Source organism: Eptatretus burgeri, chromosome 13, assembly GCF_056783735.1.
Source record: "Eptatretus burgeri isolate ZD-2024b chromosome 13, Ebu_testis_v1, whole genome shotgun sequence".
NCBI lineage: Eukaryota > Metazoa > Chordata > Myxini > Myxiniformes > Myxinidae > Eptatretus > Eptatretus burgeri.
This window is the reverse complement of record NC_140973.1, coordinates 35,381,012-35,397,407: the sequence shown is the minus strand read 5'-3', so window position 1 is coordinate 35,397,407 and position 16,396 is coordinate 35,381,012. Positions and strand designations below refer to the sequence as shown.

Genomic DNA, 16,396 nt, shown 5'->3' with positions numbered 1-16,396 from the left:
GGATTTGAATCTCAAAAAAAGCTATAAACTGTCACAGGAAGGATGAGAAATCAAGGTGTGCACCATCCATCGGAAGCACGTTAATTCGGATGATCTGACAGCCCTTGGTGTAAATGGAGGTTAATATCCCACGGTTTTGAGAACAGTCGGTGAGTTATCACCAGTGCCCTAAAGAAATTCCAAATTCCTGTCCCCATCACGAAGCGTGCTGACCCAGGGATTATCCAACAATTAATTTCATTATTTGACTTTATGGCTTTTCATCAATGGAACGTGATGGACAGATGTTGATTTGAGCATTGGTAAATTTCTCTTATTATTCTGCAATTGTATTTCACTTTAGAATGCTCTTATGGTACAAATTAGAGCAACGGGTAATTTCTAGTCATTCAAGCTATCGATTCTGCTTTAAAAAAGCTACCTGCACCGTGCACAAAAGCCGAGCGGATTGAAAGCAAAGAAAAAATAACATGTAATATCACCCATCGATTAAATGCAAGTTTTAAAGAAATATTTGATGCATCTGTGCATAATGTGTGCCTGTCCCTATCTGCTTTATGTGCATTCACATGCAGAGTCAAAGGCAGAAAAATTGGAACTCCAAGGTGCTTTGATTGCCTGAAACAGCCGCCTGTCATGAATCTCCCTCTGTGCTTGCAGATATACGAAACCAACTGGTAATGCTTCGTTCCACGGTTTTTCCAATTATGTATAAAATAGAAGATGCATCACCAGAATTGCACAACGCTGCGTGTTTCCATCTGAGGGTAGAGCACGTAACATAAAATTCAAAACTTAAATCAAAATATTCCAAATTATTTATTGTGACGCCCTTACTGTGTATGCGTGCAGTCAAGCGTGCATGCCCCGGATATATCGACTCCTTTTCTTAGCTGCATTTTCATGCACTGTGTGATTACTCAAACCTCATCTCTCCACTTGCACAGCTAAAGCAGTATTAGCTGCTAGTTAAGCAGCTTAGACGAAGTGTTCATCGAGCACGTATCTCACCCTTGAACCAAAAATAAAGGGAGATGGAATTTTGTGATGGCATTGTTTTTTGGTTGTTTTATTTATTTCTTGGGTGTTTTTTTGCACACAAAGGAACATGCCACAAACTTTACGTGGGCCTGGGGGAATAACGAAAACACACTTTGCCAATTTTATCAATGTAGATTTTGTGACAGTTCACATCAGGAAAACATACTACACATGTTCCATGGTAAGAATACCTGAAAGACAATAAAGATAACACAAGCGTCTCAACAATATTGGTGCCAGGTTTCCTCCGTGGTCAGACACGATCTTCTTTGATACGAGAGCCTTTCCTCGAAAGCGGAACATGCCTGCTCCAGAATCGTCACAGCAGATATTTTAAACTGTTGATGTTATGTATTTGCAGAATTCATAATCTACCTTTGCATGCGTTTTGTTTTTTGGTGCTCGGTTCACATGGACAAGGGTCCATGCCATGTGCTCTTGTGGGCTTTGTTCAGATCTGTTTCTGTTTCCTCCCCTTCCTCTTTTTCTGTTCATTCACTCTAAGGCTTGATGTCCCATTTTCAAACGATCGCTGGGTTGTCTTTTGCAACTGTCACCTAACCCTCATTGAAAAAAATAAAAAATAATAAAAGAGAAAATGTGCAACATTTGCAATGTCTTCAGAAAGTATTCATACCCCTCAACTTTTGTTACATTTTGTTGCGTTATGGCCTGAATTTAAAATGTATTAAATTTAAATATGCACATATATATATATATATATATATATATATATATATATATATATATATATATATATATATATATATATATATATATATATACACATTGCATCCTTAAAGTGTAATTTACAATTTAATAAATTTTAATTTTAATTTAATATGTATTATCTATCACCCTGGTGTTGGCAAAGTGGTTAGCATGGCGGGCTTGGTGTCTTTGGACCTTGAGTTCAAGCTCTTTCAGCTGCAGAATTAACACCAGGTGGGGTTGACTCAGCCTGTTACCCTTCTGATATCAGCAAAATCAGAACCAGTGAACTGGTAATTGGGGCATTGCATCAGTGGTGCCCCCACACTCGGTAGCAGTGTCGATGTACCGTTGATCATAGATCATAGTTGATCATGTACAGTTGAAAGCTTTAAATCAGGCCAGCACAGTAAGTAGAAGTATAAAAAAAGTAAAGATATATATATATATATATATATATATATATATATATATATATATATATATATATATATATATATATATATATATATATATATATATATATATATATATATATATATATATATATATATATATATATATATCCTGGTGTGTTGGCGCAGTGGTTAGGGCAGCGGCTTGGGATCCAAAAGGTCCTGAGTTCAAGCCCCGTTGAGCCACTGAATTAATACACCAGGGGGTTGACTCAGCCTGTCATCCTTCCGAGGTCGGCGAAATGAGTACCAGTATACTGGGCCGGTGTATACCCCGGTTAAAAATAGGTGTACCATATCCCTGTGTGTCGTAAGAGGCGACCAGGGTTGCGTCAGGAAGGGCATCCGGCGTAAAACATGTGCCAAATCACTATGCGGATCATACGGATGATCCGCTGTGGCAACCCCTAACGGGAGCAGCCGAAAGAAGAAGAAGAAGATATATATATATATATATATATATATATATATATATATATATATATATATATATATATATATATATATATATATATATATATATATATATATAAGCCGGTAGGCGACATGGGTGGTCGCTATATAATTGCATACTAGTCAAACAGTTTTTGATGGATCGGGCTGAAATTTTTTGACAAAGTGGTTGATTATAGTGCTCATAAAAGGGCAGAAGCAGATTTTTGATTTTCGATTTTTTGGGGGGGGGGATTTTTCAAAAATTTCAAAGTCCCGTTGCTGGGCAACGGTGGTGTCCATAGCAACGGTGCTCAAAAGCATACAACTAGATCCTGGTATGAACCTACCAGTCAAGTTTCATCAAAATCGGTTGACTCCTCTGGCCTCCAGAGCTGTCCATTACATATACTAAACAAAAATATAAACGCACCAACCTAAATATCTAAGTCAAGATTGCCATTATGGGAAAATGGTCAAACCGATGATATGTTTGAGCAATGGTTCCTTTGTTTTGCTCAAGACAGATGTTCCCATTGAAATTGACCACTCTGAGTGTGTGGACTCACACGTTGAGTAATCCTTCCCATGAGCACCATGGGGCTTGACAGAGTGATGGTCAGTGAGCGTGACCAGGACACAAACACTCCCTATAGCTTGCCCTATAAAAGGCCTCCCCAAAATGTGGACTGGTGCCAAATGTCAACATGCCACAGATGTCACAAATCTTGAGGGAGCGCGCCATTGGCATGCTGAATGCTGGGACGTCAGTACGGGCCGTTGCAGCACACTTCAATGTCCACCACTCCACCATTAGCCGCCTGAGAACGCGCCTCAGAGAGACTGGAAGCACCGTGAACCGCCCACATGCCCGGCGACCACGTGTGACCACCGCCGGTCAGGATCGTCACATGAGGCTGCAACATCTCCGGGATCGACTCCGACCGGCCACGAGGACTGCCGATGAGACTGTCGGGCTGCATAACAGGCGCAGGCGATAATCTGGTGATGTCCATGCGCCGGAGATGCACCGCTCTGCGCGACGCCAACGGTGGACACACCCGCTACTGACTGTGTGAAATCTGACAGTGACACCTTGGTTGTGTCGGCTGTTGTAGCGCAAAGACTGTCGCCAGAATTCTCAAGGAACTCTTTGAAATTTAATGCTCAATTGTCATGGATTCGATAACCAAATTGTTGTGAAGATTTAGTATTAATGAGTTCGAGGTAAAATAGTAACAATCGCTTGGTGCGTTTATATTTTTGTTCAGTGTACATACAGACGGAAAACCTGAGAATAACGGTAGTCTAGCGACCACCCAATATATGTAAAGATATATATATATATATATATATATATATATATATATATATATATATATATATATATATATATATATATATATATATATATATATATATATATATATACACATATGTACATACATACGTACATATCTCCTGGAATCTGTGGAAAACAATTCAATATTTCTTGGTGTACCTCGTGTCACTTCGCTGACAGCTTTAATCAAAAGACCACATTGTACTTCGCAAATATATTGCGTGTCTCTCTATGAGTGTGAATTCGGATATAAAATGAATTAAAAGATATGAAAAAAGATCTTCTATAACACGTAGTTGTTGTTTGTGTTACTTCTTTGTATATTTATATATTTTTCTTTTACTTTGAGAGGTGCAGTAAACCCCCGAATATCACATGCTTGAATATCAAAACTTTTGACAAATCGGAATTAACCTATTGTGTTCGGATTTAGTATATCGCCGGACTTCATTTCTGCCAGCCACAGTTTTTGAGCCGAGATGAGTCATCATTTGCATCCGGTGAAGGTGCGGCATCTGTGGGCTGCCATTATGGGATCATTTAATCGACTGTGCAGTATATCCGTGCAAGTGTTGCTGCCAGTGCTCTGCAAAGTGCAAAAGTCTCATTCCAGTTCAGTGATCCTCATATTGAAAAGGTGAAAAAGGACTTAAACTTGGATTGAGGACCAAACACAGAAAAAAAGGTTTGGTTCTCAAAAAATGCTTCTCTTCAAATTGCTGAATCCCCGTGCCCTCAAAGGGAAGAACAAGAGCCAGCTCCTGGTATTCTGGCATGCCAAGAAGAGAGCGTAGCTGACTGCTGCAATGTTCATGGATTGGCTAAACAACTGCTTCATACATGAGGTGTAAAAATACCAGGAGTCAAAGAACCTTGCATTCAAGGTTTTACTTGTTTTGGATAATGTGCCAGGTCATCCATAAAGCCTGCAGTTCCCCCCCTCCCCAAGTGGAGGTTGCATTCTTACCTGCCAACATAACCATGACCTCCTCCAGCTGAAGAACCAAGGTCTCATTGCGAAATTCAAATCCTACGACACCCACTGTACCCTTGAGAGGCTACTGGACCAGATGGAGAGTGACCCTTGTTTGATAGTCAATAATTGCTGGAAAAAGTACGACATCGCTGACTGTATTAATGTCATTAAGGAATCTCTTGAAGAGATTCAGCCAATGACATGGAATGCATGCTGGAGAAAATTGTGGAGTGAGGTGATAAACTCTCGAGTTACCGCGGATTAACGTAACGTAAAGGTCACACTCGATGCCCCCCCCCCAACTCGAAAGGACGCCGGGGCGAGCGTGATGACGTCAGCGCGCACACGCAAAACCTCGCCACGTGACGAGCCATGACGCGGCGGGTGAAATATTTTTATATAATTTTAAAACGTCTCCAAAACATCCCTGCACATCAACATCCCTGCACATCAACATCTCACAACACAATAATTATAAAGGTATGCACACTCACCATTAATAAGAAAGGTGTTAATTTTTGCATCCCATTGTGGTTTCAAAAGGACACCAAAGCACTATAATTGCATGCTTTCCTTTTTCTGAATTGTGGAGTGCAAAGTTTTTACATTTCCGCTTGGATTACCCTAACTCCTTAATTGATGCATGACTTCCAGGGTCTACCCTCAGTGGACAAAGAAGCCTGGAGGATTGTGAGGATAGCACATGATGTTGGAGAAGAGGGCTTTGAGAACATTCAAGAGAAAGAAGTGGAGGAACTCCTTCAATCCCATCAAGAGGAGTTAACAGAGGAGGATCAGGAAGAAATCATATGCTTGAGTGAAGAGAGTGGTGACGAGGAGAAGGTGATGGTGCCAGATTCTCGAAAAAACCAAGATGCTGGCAGAGGTGTAATAAATGGGCAAGACCCTGGATGACAAGGTTTTTGCAATCAATCCTTTCATGGAGAGAAGCATAAAATGTTAAAGGGCATTGGAGGCTGTTAGGATACCCAATAAAGAAACGTACAGGGACCTGCGAACTAAAGCAAAGAAATCCACCATAACAAGCTTTTTCACAAGGGTCGATAGCACCACCCCCACTGTTTTAACCACCAGCAGTGCCTCAACCAGCTCCCGATGATCGAAGAATCATCACAAGTTCTCTATCCGCATCTTCCTAACCTCCACCCCTCCCCACTCCCCACTCGAGCAGCATCATCATCATCATCATCATCATCATCATCCAGAGCTAAGTCTTGCGTTTTCTATATATGGCAGAGTACAGTATGCATTACGTTTACCCTCACTCACCTATATAACCAAGCAATGCCAGATCAAAATGTCTTTCTTATTATAAACCATTAGTTACTGTTTCAAACAAAAATAAAATTTTCTGAAATATTGCTCATGAAAACAAAGGATAAAAATTCCATTATTCATCCAGAGGCATTCAAAATCAAATATTTGAAATTATTAGACCACATTAATTCCTTGAACTTGAGAAAAGAAATGACTTTGTAACCATTCATCATACACCATACAAAATATTAAAAGCAACTTCCTGGGAACAACTGCTTCTTGGGAAGAGAAAAAAAAGTGCCGGTTTCAGAATTAACGAGTAAATCAAGGGATGCAGAAATTATCTTTGGAGCTCGAGTTAATTTACAAACCTAGAATTACTTTCTAATGAACAAATTCACAAAAGGAAGTAAGCTTTCATCGATGTACAAAGTACATCAGAATAAGAACCTGCAACTCTAGCTCATGCCATTTGCAGTTCATTTACCAATGATTTGTTGCGGAGCACAACAGCATGTAGTAACTAGTGCAATGTAGTGTGAAATTGCTTATATTATTGGTGCAACATAGATTCTACAGAGTGCTAGATTGGCTAGTTTCTGAGAAAAGTCCAAACACATTGATACAAAGCATCAGGAATATTTTCACCTTCCTTATTTCCACTCTTTGAATGGATTTTTGGCTATTTGGCTATTTGGCTATTTGGCTAAGTGTCTGCTGTCTCCATTAATGCTACTGTCAATAGCTATCATTGTCCAAGCATCCATCACGTAACTTTCCAGTGGCAGTACCTGAACTCTAAAGCTCTCAACGACTGAACTTGAAAGTGGGTTGATTTTTGGAATCAAGTGCAACGCAAACAGCTTATGAAAGTTATGACTGTGGTAGTGTGGTTAAGGGATGACAAAATAAATACTGCATATTATTACAACAACTTGTCTTGTCAAAAGGGAGGTACAAAAAAAAATAGATGTTTTAAAGTGTTTTCAAACCTTCTTTTTTACTCCCTTGGCATCTCATGATTTTGTTTGCATCCTTCATACTTTTTCACTTCTTGTTGTTTTACAGTGGTCTTAATGTTTCATCTCGCTCACAGGATAGCTTAGATATATGCACACCAGCTTTGAGCCATCTAACCTGGGATTGAATCTCGACCCAGCTTTAAACTGTCACCCTACTGTTTTACATGCAAGGTGATGCATCAATGTGAGTGCTGTCCATCATCAGGGGATTAGCTGGAGATTCTGTCTGCCAGCACTTGATGTTGGTGGTCGTTGAAGATATCGCAGGTGTCTTTTTTGAAGAGTAAGCAAGTTACCTCCGAAACCCTGAACAAATTGAAAATTCCTGTTTAAAACAATCGGTACAAATGGTCTTCTCAGTTAGTCCTTGACACGAGGTTCCACTGCTTTATTATTTTTAATTTTTAATCTCAAAGTGACTTTGTTGGCTGGGTCGTAACTCAGCTCTTACACAATTAACAAATTCATCTTCCCAGGTTGTGAGCAGGTTATATGTAATAGGAAGGGCTGACAGGATGGCCTCGAGGTATGCACACTCACCTCTGAGCTGTCAAGCCTGGGTTGGAATCCTGACCTCGCTACAAACTGTCACCCTGGTGTTTCGCAGGCAGGGTGATTCATCAATGTTTGTGCCATTCCCCAGAGGGATGGTAAATGTGCATCCCATCTGCCAGCATTAGTTGGAAGATGTTAAATATCCCATGGTGCCCTTCGTGAAGAGTAGGGAAGCTATCGCCAGCACCATGGCTAAATTCCAACCCTAACCAGCAGAGGGCACTGCACCAGTGCCTCAACAGCCATGCCCTCAGCCAATGATGTGACTCCACAACCTTTTGCTGCAAACGAAAGAAGTGCAAAGGGACACCATGAAAGCTCATGGAAGAGTTTGATGATTTCAGGATTATGGAGGAACTTAGAAAGGTAAAGATGCATCAGCACCTTATATATTTGTTACTTGTTATATGCAGCTTGGGTGACAGAAAATGAGGCAAAGTGGAGTCAAGAGGCTTCCTGTGCCAAAACAATGTTTGGCAGCTTGCATTAATAAGAAAGGTGTTAATTTTTGCATCTCATTGTGGTTTCAAAAGGACACCAAAGCACTATAATTGCATGCTTTCCTTTTTCTGAATTGTGGAGTGCAAAGTTTTTACATTTCCGCTTGGATTAGCATGCTTGGATCTTCTGGGAAATTAAAAAAAAAATCAACAAACTTCAAAAACAGCACGACCGATCTGCGAAATAGTATGGTTGCATCCGGTGAAATGTCATACAAATCGTGCATTTGGTGAAACAAACACCAAAGTTAACATGCTTGTAAATAAATAAAAGGAGATTAAACTACATGGGTGGTAAAACATTTGGTTATGGCTGTTTGGGATACATTTTCAAAATAGCCAGCAATGCAAAAAAACAGCTCGGTGGTTTTGGTATAGAATGGCTGAACTCGAAGCTGTCTGAAATCTAAATTATTAAAAGAATTCCTCAATGAACTGGAAGGAAGTCACATGATGACACGTAGATAAAACAACAATTTCCAATGTTGTGTCAAGCTGAAAATGCTCCATGAGCAGACAGAATAATGTAAACTTACCCCCTCTCAAATCTCAATCCCTCCACCTGCCCCCATAAAACTTTGCATCCATGGTAATAGGCAAAATGCAAAGAAGTTTCACATCATGAAACAGTTATACACCTTGTGCACAGAATGCTACTGAAGAAATATTATGTGGTATATCAAACATTAAATTTCACAAGGAAATCAGACGCGGGTGGAGGACATTCAGCCCATCATGCCTGCTCGACATCAACACCACACTAATTTATCAAAACAAGATCAAAAAGAAGAAAATGCAATGAATTTTTTTTTGTGTGTGTTTTTCTGTTTCTTATATTTATCTATTTATTGTAAGTTTTGTAGCTTTTCGATTTTTTTTTTTTTGTATTTTGTAATTTTTTTTTCTTCTCTTCAGGGGAGGGGGGGGCATGGGCTTGGTTAAAAACACACATTAACCACACAACACTCCTTGACGAGACCCCTACCAACAACACTACAAACACAAGCACACAAAATCACCCATCAATGCTCAAACTACCTAAAAGTCTTATCAACATCTCCATACCCCTCGATCTCCAAAACTTCCAGGTATGCATCAAATTTTAATTCAAACTTATCTGCTGTTTCTGCTGCCACTACCTTTCCAGAGAGACCATTCCATGCATCAACTCCTCTCTGAGTGAAAGTCTCCTGCCTTGCTACCGTCTTAACTCTCCTCTTCTTTATTCTCAGGCTACGGCCCCTGGTTCTATCACTGTCTGCTCTGCTGAATAATTCATCTGCACTGATTTTATCTCTACCTTTCATTATCTTAAACATCTCCATCATATCTCCTCATAACCACCTCCTTTCTAGTGTATAAAGCCCTGTCTCCTTCAACCGCTCCTCATAGCTGAGTCTAGCTTGGCCCGGAATCAATCTCGTAGCCCTGCGCTGAACCTTCTCTATGGCATCTATGTCCTTAAGGAACTGTGGTGACCAAAACTGCACACAATATTCTAGATGTGACCCTCACTAAATTCCTGTACAATGTTAACACCACCTTTTTTGATTTATAATTGATCCCTGCTGAATACAACCGAAAAACCGATTTGCTTCACCAAAAGCTGCCTGGGCCTGTGCTGCCTGCTTACCTCCCATATCTATTACCACCCCCAGATCCTTCTCCTATGTGACACGCTCCAAAATTACCCCTTGCATCCTGTAATCTCTATTTTCATTGTTCTTTCCCATCCCAAACACCTTACACTTGCTCAGGTTAAATTCCATCTGCCAGTCTTTTACCCAATCTGTGCAAGTATCAATACTTTCCTGTATCTGATCACCACCCCCTCTGCTATCCTCCTTTCCTCCAAGCTTTGTGTCATCTGCAAATTTGGAAAGCTTACTCTTTACCCCATTATCCAAATCGTTGATGTAATAATGAATAATAACGGTCTGAGTACTGATCCCTGAGGTCACCCGCGACTTACATCCTCCCAGCAAGACATCCTCCTACTCACAGCCACTCTTTGATTCCTTCCACTAAGCCAGTTTGCAATCGAATTAGCTACCTGACCAGCCACTCCACAAGCCCTCACTTTGGCGAACAACCTCCGATGTGGTACCTTAGCAAATGCCTTCTTAAAGTCTAGATATACTTTGTCCACTGCCTTTCCCTCATCCACCCAATCAGACACTGCTCCATAGAACTCTAAAAGATTTGTTAAACAGGAACTACCTTAAGTAAACCCATGCTGATTACCTTTAATTAGTTTGTATTTGTTTAAATGGTTCCTCATCCAGTCCTTAATTAATGTCTCCAACACCTTCCCCACAACTGAAGTCAAACTAACAGGTCTGGAGTTTCCCAATTCTTTTCTGGATCCTTTCTTAAATAATGGTGTTACCTTTGCAACTCTCGAATCATCTGGTACATGTCCTGACTCCAGTTACCTCTTGAAAATATCAGTTAACATCTCACTTACCTTCCCAGCCACTTCCCTCAATACTCTCAGGTGCATATTTTCTGGACCCGGTGCCTTATCTTCTCCTCGATGACCTCGCTGTTCCTTTACTTCCTCCACTCCAACCTGGATCTTCTGTAAAAGCCCTTCCTCACCTCATCGATAGATACTCTCAGCTATTGGCAATTCTCCTGACTGTTCTTGTGTAAAAGTTGAAGCAAAATACCTTTTTAATCAGCTTGCCATCTCACTTTCATCTCACAACCACTCTCCCAGTGCTATTCCTCAATGGGCCCACACTGGTCATAATCTGTTATTTTCCCCTGATGTACTTAAAGAATGGCTTGCTGTTATGTTTAATATTCTTAACCATATTCTTCTCATCCTATACCAGGCGTAGTGACGTGTGCCTGTAATCCGGCTACTCGGAGGCTTAGGTTGGAGGATCGCTTGAGGACAGGAGCTCTGCACTGGGCCACGCTATGAGAGGGTGTAGGGCAGCCCAGAATCATGGTGAAACCCAATCCTTATCCCTGTGTCGTAAGAGGCGACCAGGGTTGCGTCAGGAAGGGCATCCGGCGTAAAACCTGTGCCAAATCAGTATGCGGATCATAACGGATGATCCGCTGTGGCGACCCCTAACGGGAGCAGCCGAAAGATGAACAACAACATATTCTTCTCATACTCTCTTTTAGATTGCTGAGTTATTTTCTTAACTTGCCTCTGTTTACTCTGATAGTGATATAAATCTAACCCCAGACCTATTATTTTAAACCCAATAAATGCCTTGTGCTTCTCCTTAATTGCGTTCCTTATCTCACTGCTCAACAACCACCCTGGTCTCTTTCTGCTTCTAGTTTTACACACCTCATTGGAATGTACTTACTCTGCAATTTACACATATGGTCCTTGAAGGTTTCCAATTTTTCTGATGCTGATTGTCCTGTTGTTAGCTTCTCCCAATCTACATCACTCAACTCTCTCCTCATACCCTCAAGGGTTGCCTTCCTGAAATCTAATAGCCTCACTCTTCTATCCTGAACGCTAACCCTTAACAGAGTCTTTATACACACAATGGTATGGTTATTTGCTCCTAAATGCTCTGCAACCTCCACCTCCTCCACCATATTGGGATTGTTACTTAAAAGGAGGTCTAACACTGCACTCCCCTTCGTGGGTTTATGTGCAAACTGGGTTAAAAAGCAATCTTGGATTAAAACTAGGAAATCCTCATCCGCTCTGCCCTTTCCCTGTTCCTGGACCCAATCTATCCCTGGCAAGTTAAAACCCCCCATAATCAATACTCTTCCCTTACCACACGCCCTTTTGAATTTTTCATGTACTCCTCCTTCCTCCTCTTTCTTCACACCTGGATAGGAGCCCTATTTCCTCGTTCTTATAATTTTTTTTGGTACACATGATCGAGACTCGTGGAAAAGCAAGAGCACGATAGAATGGAACAAAATGGAAAGGGGGGAAAAAAACCCAACAGCAGAGTGGAAGTGAGAGTGGAAGTGAGATCCAGGGGAGGGGAAGTAGGACACATGGGGGTGAACAAGCTGAAGAGAAGCTGAATGAAACACAGCAAGAAGAAGAAGGGGGAAAGGCAGGAATGAAACAGAAAAAGAAAAAAACCAAACAACAACAAACAAATGAAAAGAGGTGAGGTCAGGTCAGGTATTGGAGCATGTGCCGGAGCAGCGCATCGCTGCGTCCACTTTCTGCCAGTACTCCAGGGGCCTCCATCTGGCCATCCCGCAGGCAAATTCCTGGCCCATCCCCATCACATTGAGATGCTGATCAACCTGCTGCAACTATGAGGCACGTGGTCGGCCCATTGGCCTGCTCCACTCACGAGGCTCCCTCGCTGAGAAAATCTGGTGAGCAGCATCAGCATCAGGAAAATGAGTCAAGTGACCATACAGCCACAGCTGACACTCACGGACTATGCAGGTACCAAACCTCATTTGAATCTCTCTCAGCAACCACTAATTGCACGCAAAGTCCGACCAGCGATAGTCAACGATTCTCCGAAGAGAGCTGGTACCAAAGGAATGAAGTCTCCATCTCAGATCCCGAGTCAGAGTCCAAGTCTCACATCCATAGAGCAAGACTGGAAACACCAAGGACCTGAAGACTCAGACTTTCGTCCTACCGCACACGTACCACCAGCACCACACCTCATGGTCCAGTGAATCCATGACTTCCCAGGCCTGACCCAGACAGCAGAGACATGAATATCACTGCCAAGGTAAGTGAATCTCTCTGTGACCTCAACATCCTCACCACAAACAGGTGCAGACAAGATAGCAGCATCCAAGATGTCATTGAAAGCCTGAATCTTAGTTTTGACCCAGGATAGCCATAATACCAGTGGCTCTGACTCCTCATTCAGCACCTCGTGGGCCCCAAAAGGATATCCAGTCTCCGCAAAGACAACTGCATCATCTGCGAAATCAAGATCAGAGATCTTGACATTCCCAAACGATGCACCACAGCTTGATCTCTCTGACATCCTCCCCAGAATCCAATCCATACAAGCGCTGAAAAGTGTGGGGGCCAGTTCACAATACTGACAAATTCCAGTAAAAACTGGAAATAAGTCAGAGATGGTATCACCACATCTCACAACACTCTCAGTACCAGAGTATAGTTCAGACATCAGATTGATCAGTTTTCGTGGCACCCCACGAAGACAAAGAATTCTCCAGAGGACATCCCGATTCACGGAATCGAACGCTTTGCAGAGATCAATGCATGCTGCAAGCAGCCCCTGCCGAAACTCATCTGCATTCAGTGAGGACACGAAGAGCAAGGATACGGTCAATCGTTGACCTCTTTTGTGTAAAGCCTGACTGCTCTGGACGATGGTGCTCAAGCAGATGGTGGCGAACCCTCTCAAGAATTATCCGAGCAAAGACCTTGCCCGGCACTGAGAGCAGCGGCACCCTTCGGTAGTTTATTCAGTCCTGGCGATCACCCTTCCCTTTCCAGAGAGGGACAACAACACACCGGTTCCAGTCAATTGGGATGATGCCTGTGTTTCAGGCAGAGCACAGAACTGCATGAAACAACACGAGTCCAGCATTTCCACCAACCTTGAGAAGTTCAGCATGGATGTCACAAATACCAGGAGCTTCATCCCATTTCAACCGGTTTACCGCAGCCTGTGTTTCCACAAACGAAGGTGGACCACATTTGTTTGGACGGGCAGCAACAGTGATAGTAACACCCCGAACATCAAACTCGACAGCTGGTGAATCCGCCTGGTACAGCCGTTCAAAGTAAATGGTCAAGCAGGCCTTCACTTCCGACTCCTGTCAAGAGCCCACCACCATCCGTTCCAACTGTGGTCCACCGAGAGACGGACTTGGAGGAATGCAATGCACAAATTCCCCCTCAAACAGAATGAGATTCACCTAACCACCGGTGATGTTCTACCCCCTCACAGATTCCTCAAACATCGGCCTCCTTGTCCACCCTTAGGGTACATACAAGTTTTCGACTCAGCTCCCTGAACAGCTCAGCTCTGCCATTCAGCCTGGCCCTGCGACTCTGGTCAATGGTATCCATTGTCCCTTGAGACAAAATTGTTCTTTGCCTGATGGTGAGTTCCAGTCAGTGAGAAAAGAGGTGAGGGAGAGTGGAAAAAATCCCCGGAGAGGGGAGTGCTTGGGAATGGGGACATTTGTGGTTGAGTTTGAAATGCATAAAACCCCGGTTTACAATGCATGTTCGTTTTCCATCAATCGTCCTTTTTTTCAGAACTTAATTGCTAATTCACCCCTCTCATCCTTCCCTCTAAGAGCAACCATCACACTCTTCCACCTCCAAGCTTCCCTCTCACCTTTCTCACTCAACTCTCCCGACTCAACCTTCTCCCCCCTCACTCCCCCTTCTCAAAGTTGCCCCCCCTTACATCCAAAAAGCTGCCTCCTTCCCCTGCACTCTCTCCTCCATCTCATCACTACACCTCATCAAATCCTCAACAGCCTTCTGCCCCTCTCTTATTACACCACACTGTATCTCAACCCAGCACCACAGAGCCTTTCCTCCTCCTCCTCATCCAGCCCTCTCCCCTATCTCTTCTGCAATAACCCACACTCTTTCAACAACTCTCCTTACCTCCCCTCCCCCTCCTCCCTCATCCAACCGTCCCCTTCCCCTGCAACCAAAGCCTCCTCCCCTCCCTCTTCCTTTGAGAAGTGTGGACCTCAAACAACCTAGGCCTTCGATCAAACCTGACAGATCTTTCCGTGCAGGTTGCCTCTGACAAAGCAGACAATTTGCCAAACAGAAACTTTCCTCCTTCAAGATGTTCCTGGCTCCCTATTATCTCTTCCTGTTTACTCCCACCTCCAGTATGACAGACCTGAGCCTCATCCTGGTGGAGGAGTTCCTCTCTTCATCAGACTCTATTCCTCACTCTCCATGCACTGCCCTCACTCCCCAACACCCCAAGGAATACCTTTGGCTACGGCTTCCCCTCCACTCCCACCTCATGTTTATATGTGTGTTATACCGTCCACCTCACAGTGATGACTCCATTTACACATCACTATCCGAAAACATGGATCAACTGCTATCCTCTCATCCAAACTCTTTCTTCCTCATATGTGTGACTTCAATTGTCATCATGCCAATTGGCTAGGTGTGGGTACCTCTCTCACCTGTCATGGCACCTCAGCAAAAGACTTCTGAGACTCATTGGGACTGACTCAATTGGTCAACTTCCTGAACCGGATCTCAACCAGTGGTACCAAAACTCTTCTGGACCTGATGTTGACAAATTTCCCTGAAAATATCTGCTGTTCTTCCTCGGCTCCAATTGGTTCTTCTGCCCACGTCCTTGTCAAAGTGGACATCTGTCTGGCTGTTATTAGAAAACCACCTTAGCGCCAACGAGTCTGGCATTTCACTCAGGCCGATTGGCAGGGTCTTTAAGCAGCCAGCAAACTTATAGACTGGTCTCCCATCACTACTTTCTCCAACATAAACTCGTCCCGGGAATTCTTTCAAAGAAACTTGCTCTCGCTCGAACACAGATTTATCCCCTCTCGTCTTCAGTTGTCCTAAGCTTCCTCCCGCCCTTGGTTCACTGAAGCTTGCGGTGAGGAAGTTGTCCTGAAATAACTTGCCTTTGCCTCATGGAAAGCATAATTAACCGAGAGCAATCTCGGTTCCTTCCAAAAAGCTCAGAAAGTGTGTATCTACCCTCAGGAGAACCAGTATACAACATCTTTCCAATCTCAAGTGTGAAATCTCAAACCTCTCTCCCTCCTCGAAATCCTGGTGGTGTCTAATCAAATCTGTTTCTGGTGAATATTCCCCCTCCATCCCCTCCCTCACCTCAAATGGCTGCACTTCTGACATTGCACATGAAAAGGCTGAATGCCTAAACTCAGTGTTTGCGTCTAAACCTTGTGTCCGAAAACCATTGCTTTCTGTACCCACCTTACCCAGTCGCAGACAACTGTCCCTGGACTCGGTGTCCTTTTTCCCTGACAAGGTGCAGAGCTTGCTGTCAAACCTCGACTCAGATTCTGCAACCGGTCCAGACGGCATCAGCCCACATGTTTTAAAAACCTTCTCCTCTGTTCTTGCTCACCCTCTCTCTGTTCAATACACCCTCTCATTT

At 43.0% G+C, this 16,396-nt stretch overlaps 1 protein-coding gene across 3 annotated transcripts in view; it reads right to left on the bottom strand.

Moving 5' to 3' along the window:
- The window catches only part of LOC147014234 (contactin-4-like), a 588,183-nt gene that overhangs the window by 521,358 nt on the left and 50,429 nt on the right, over positions 1-16,396 (bottom strand). The window lies entirely within an intron of this gene.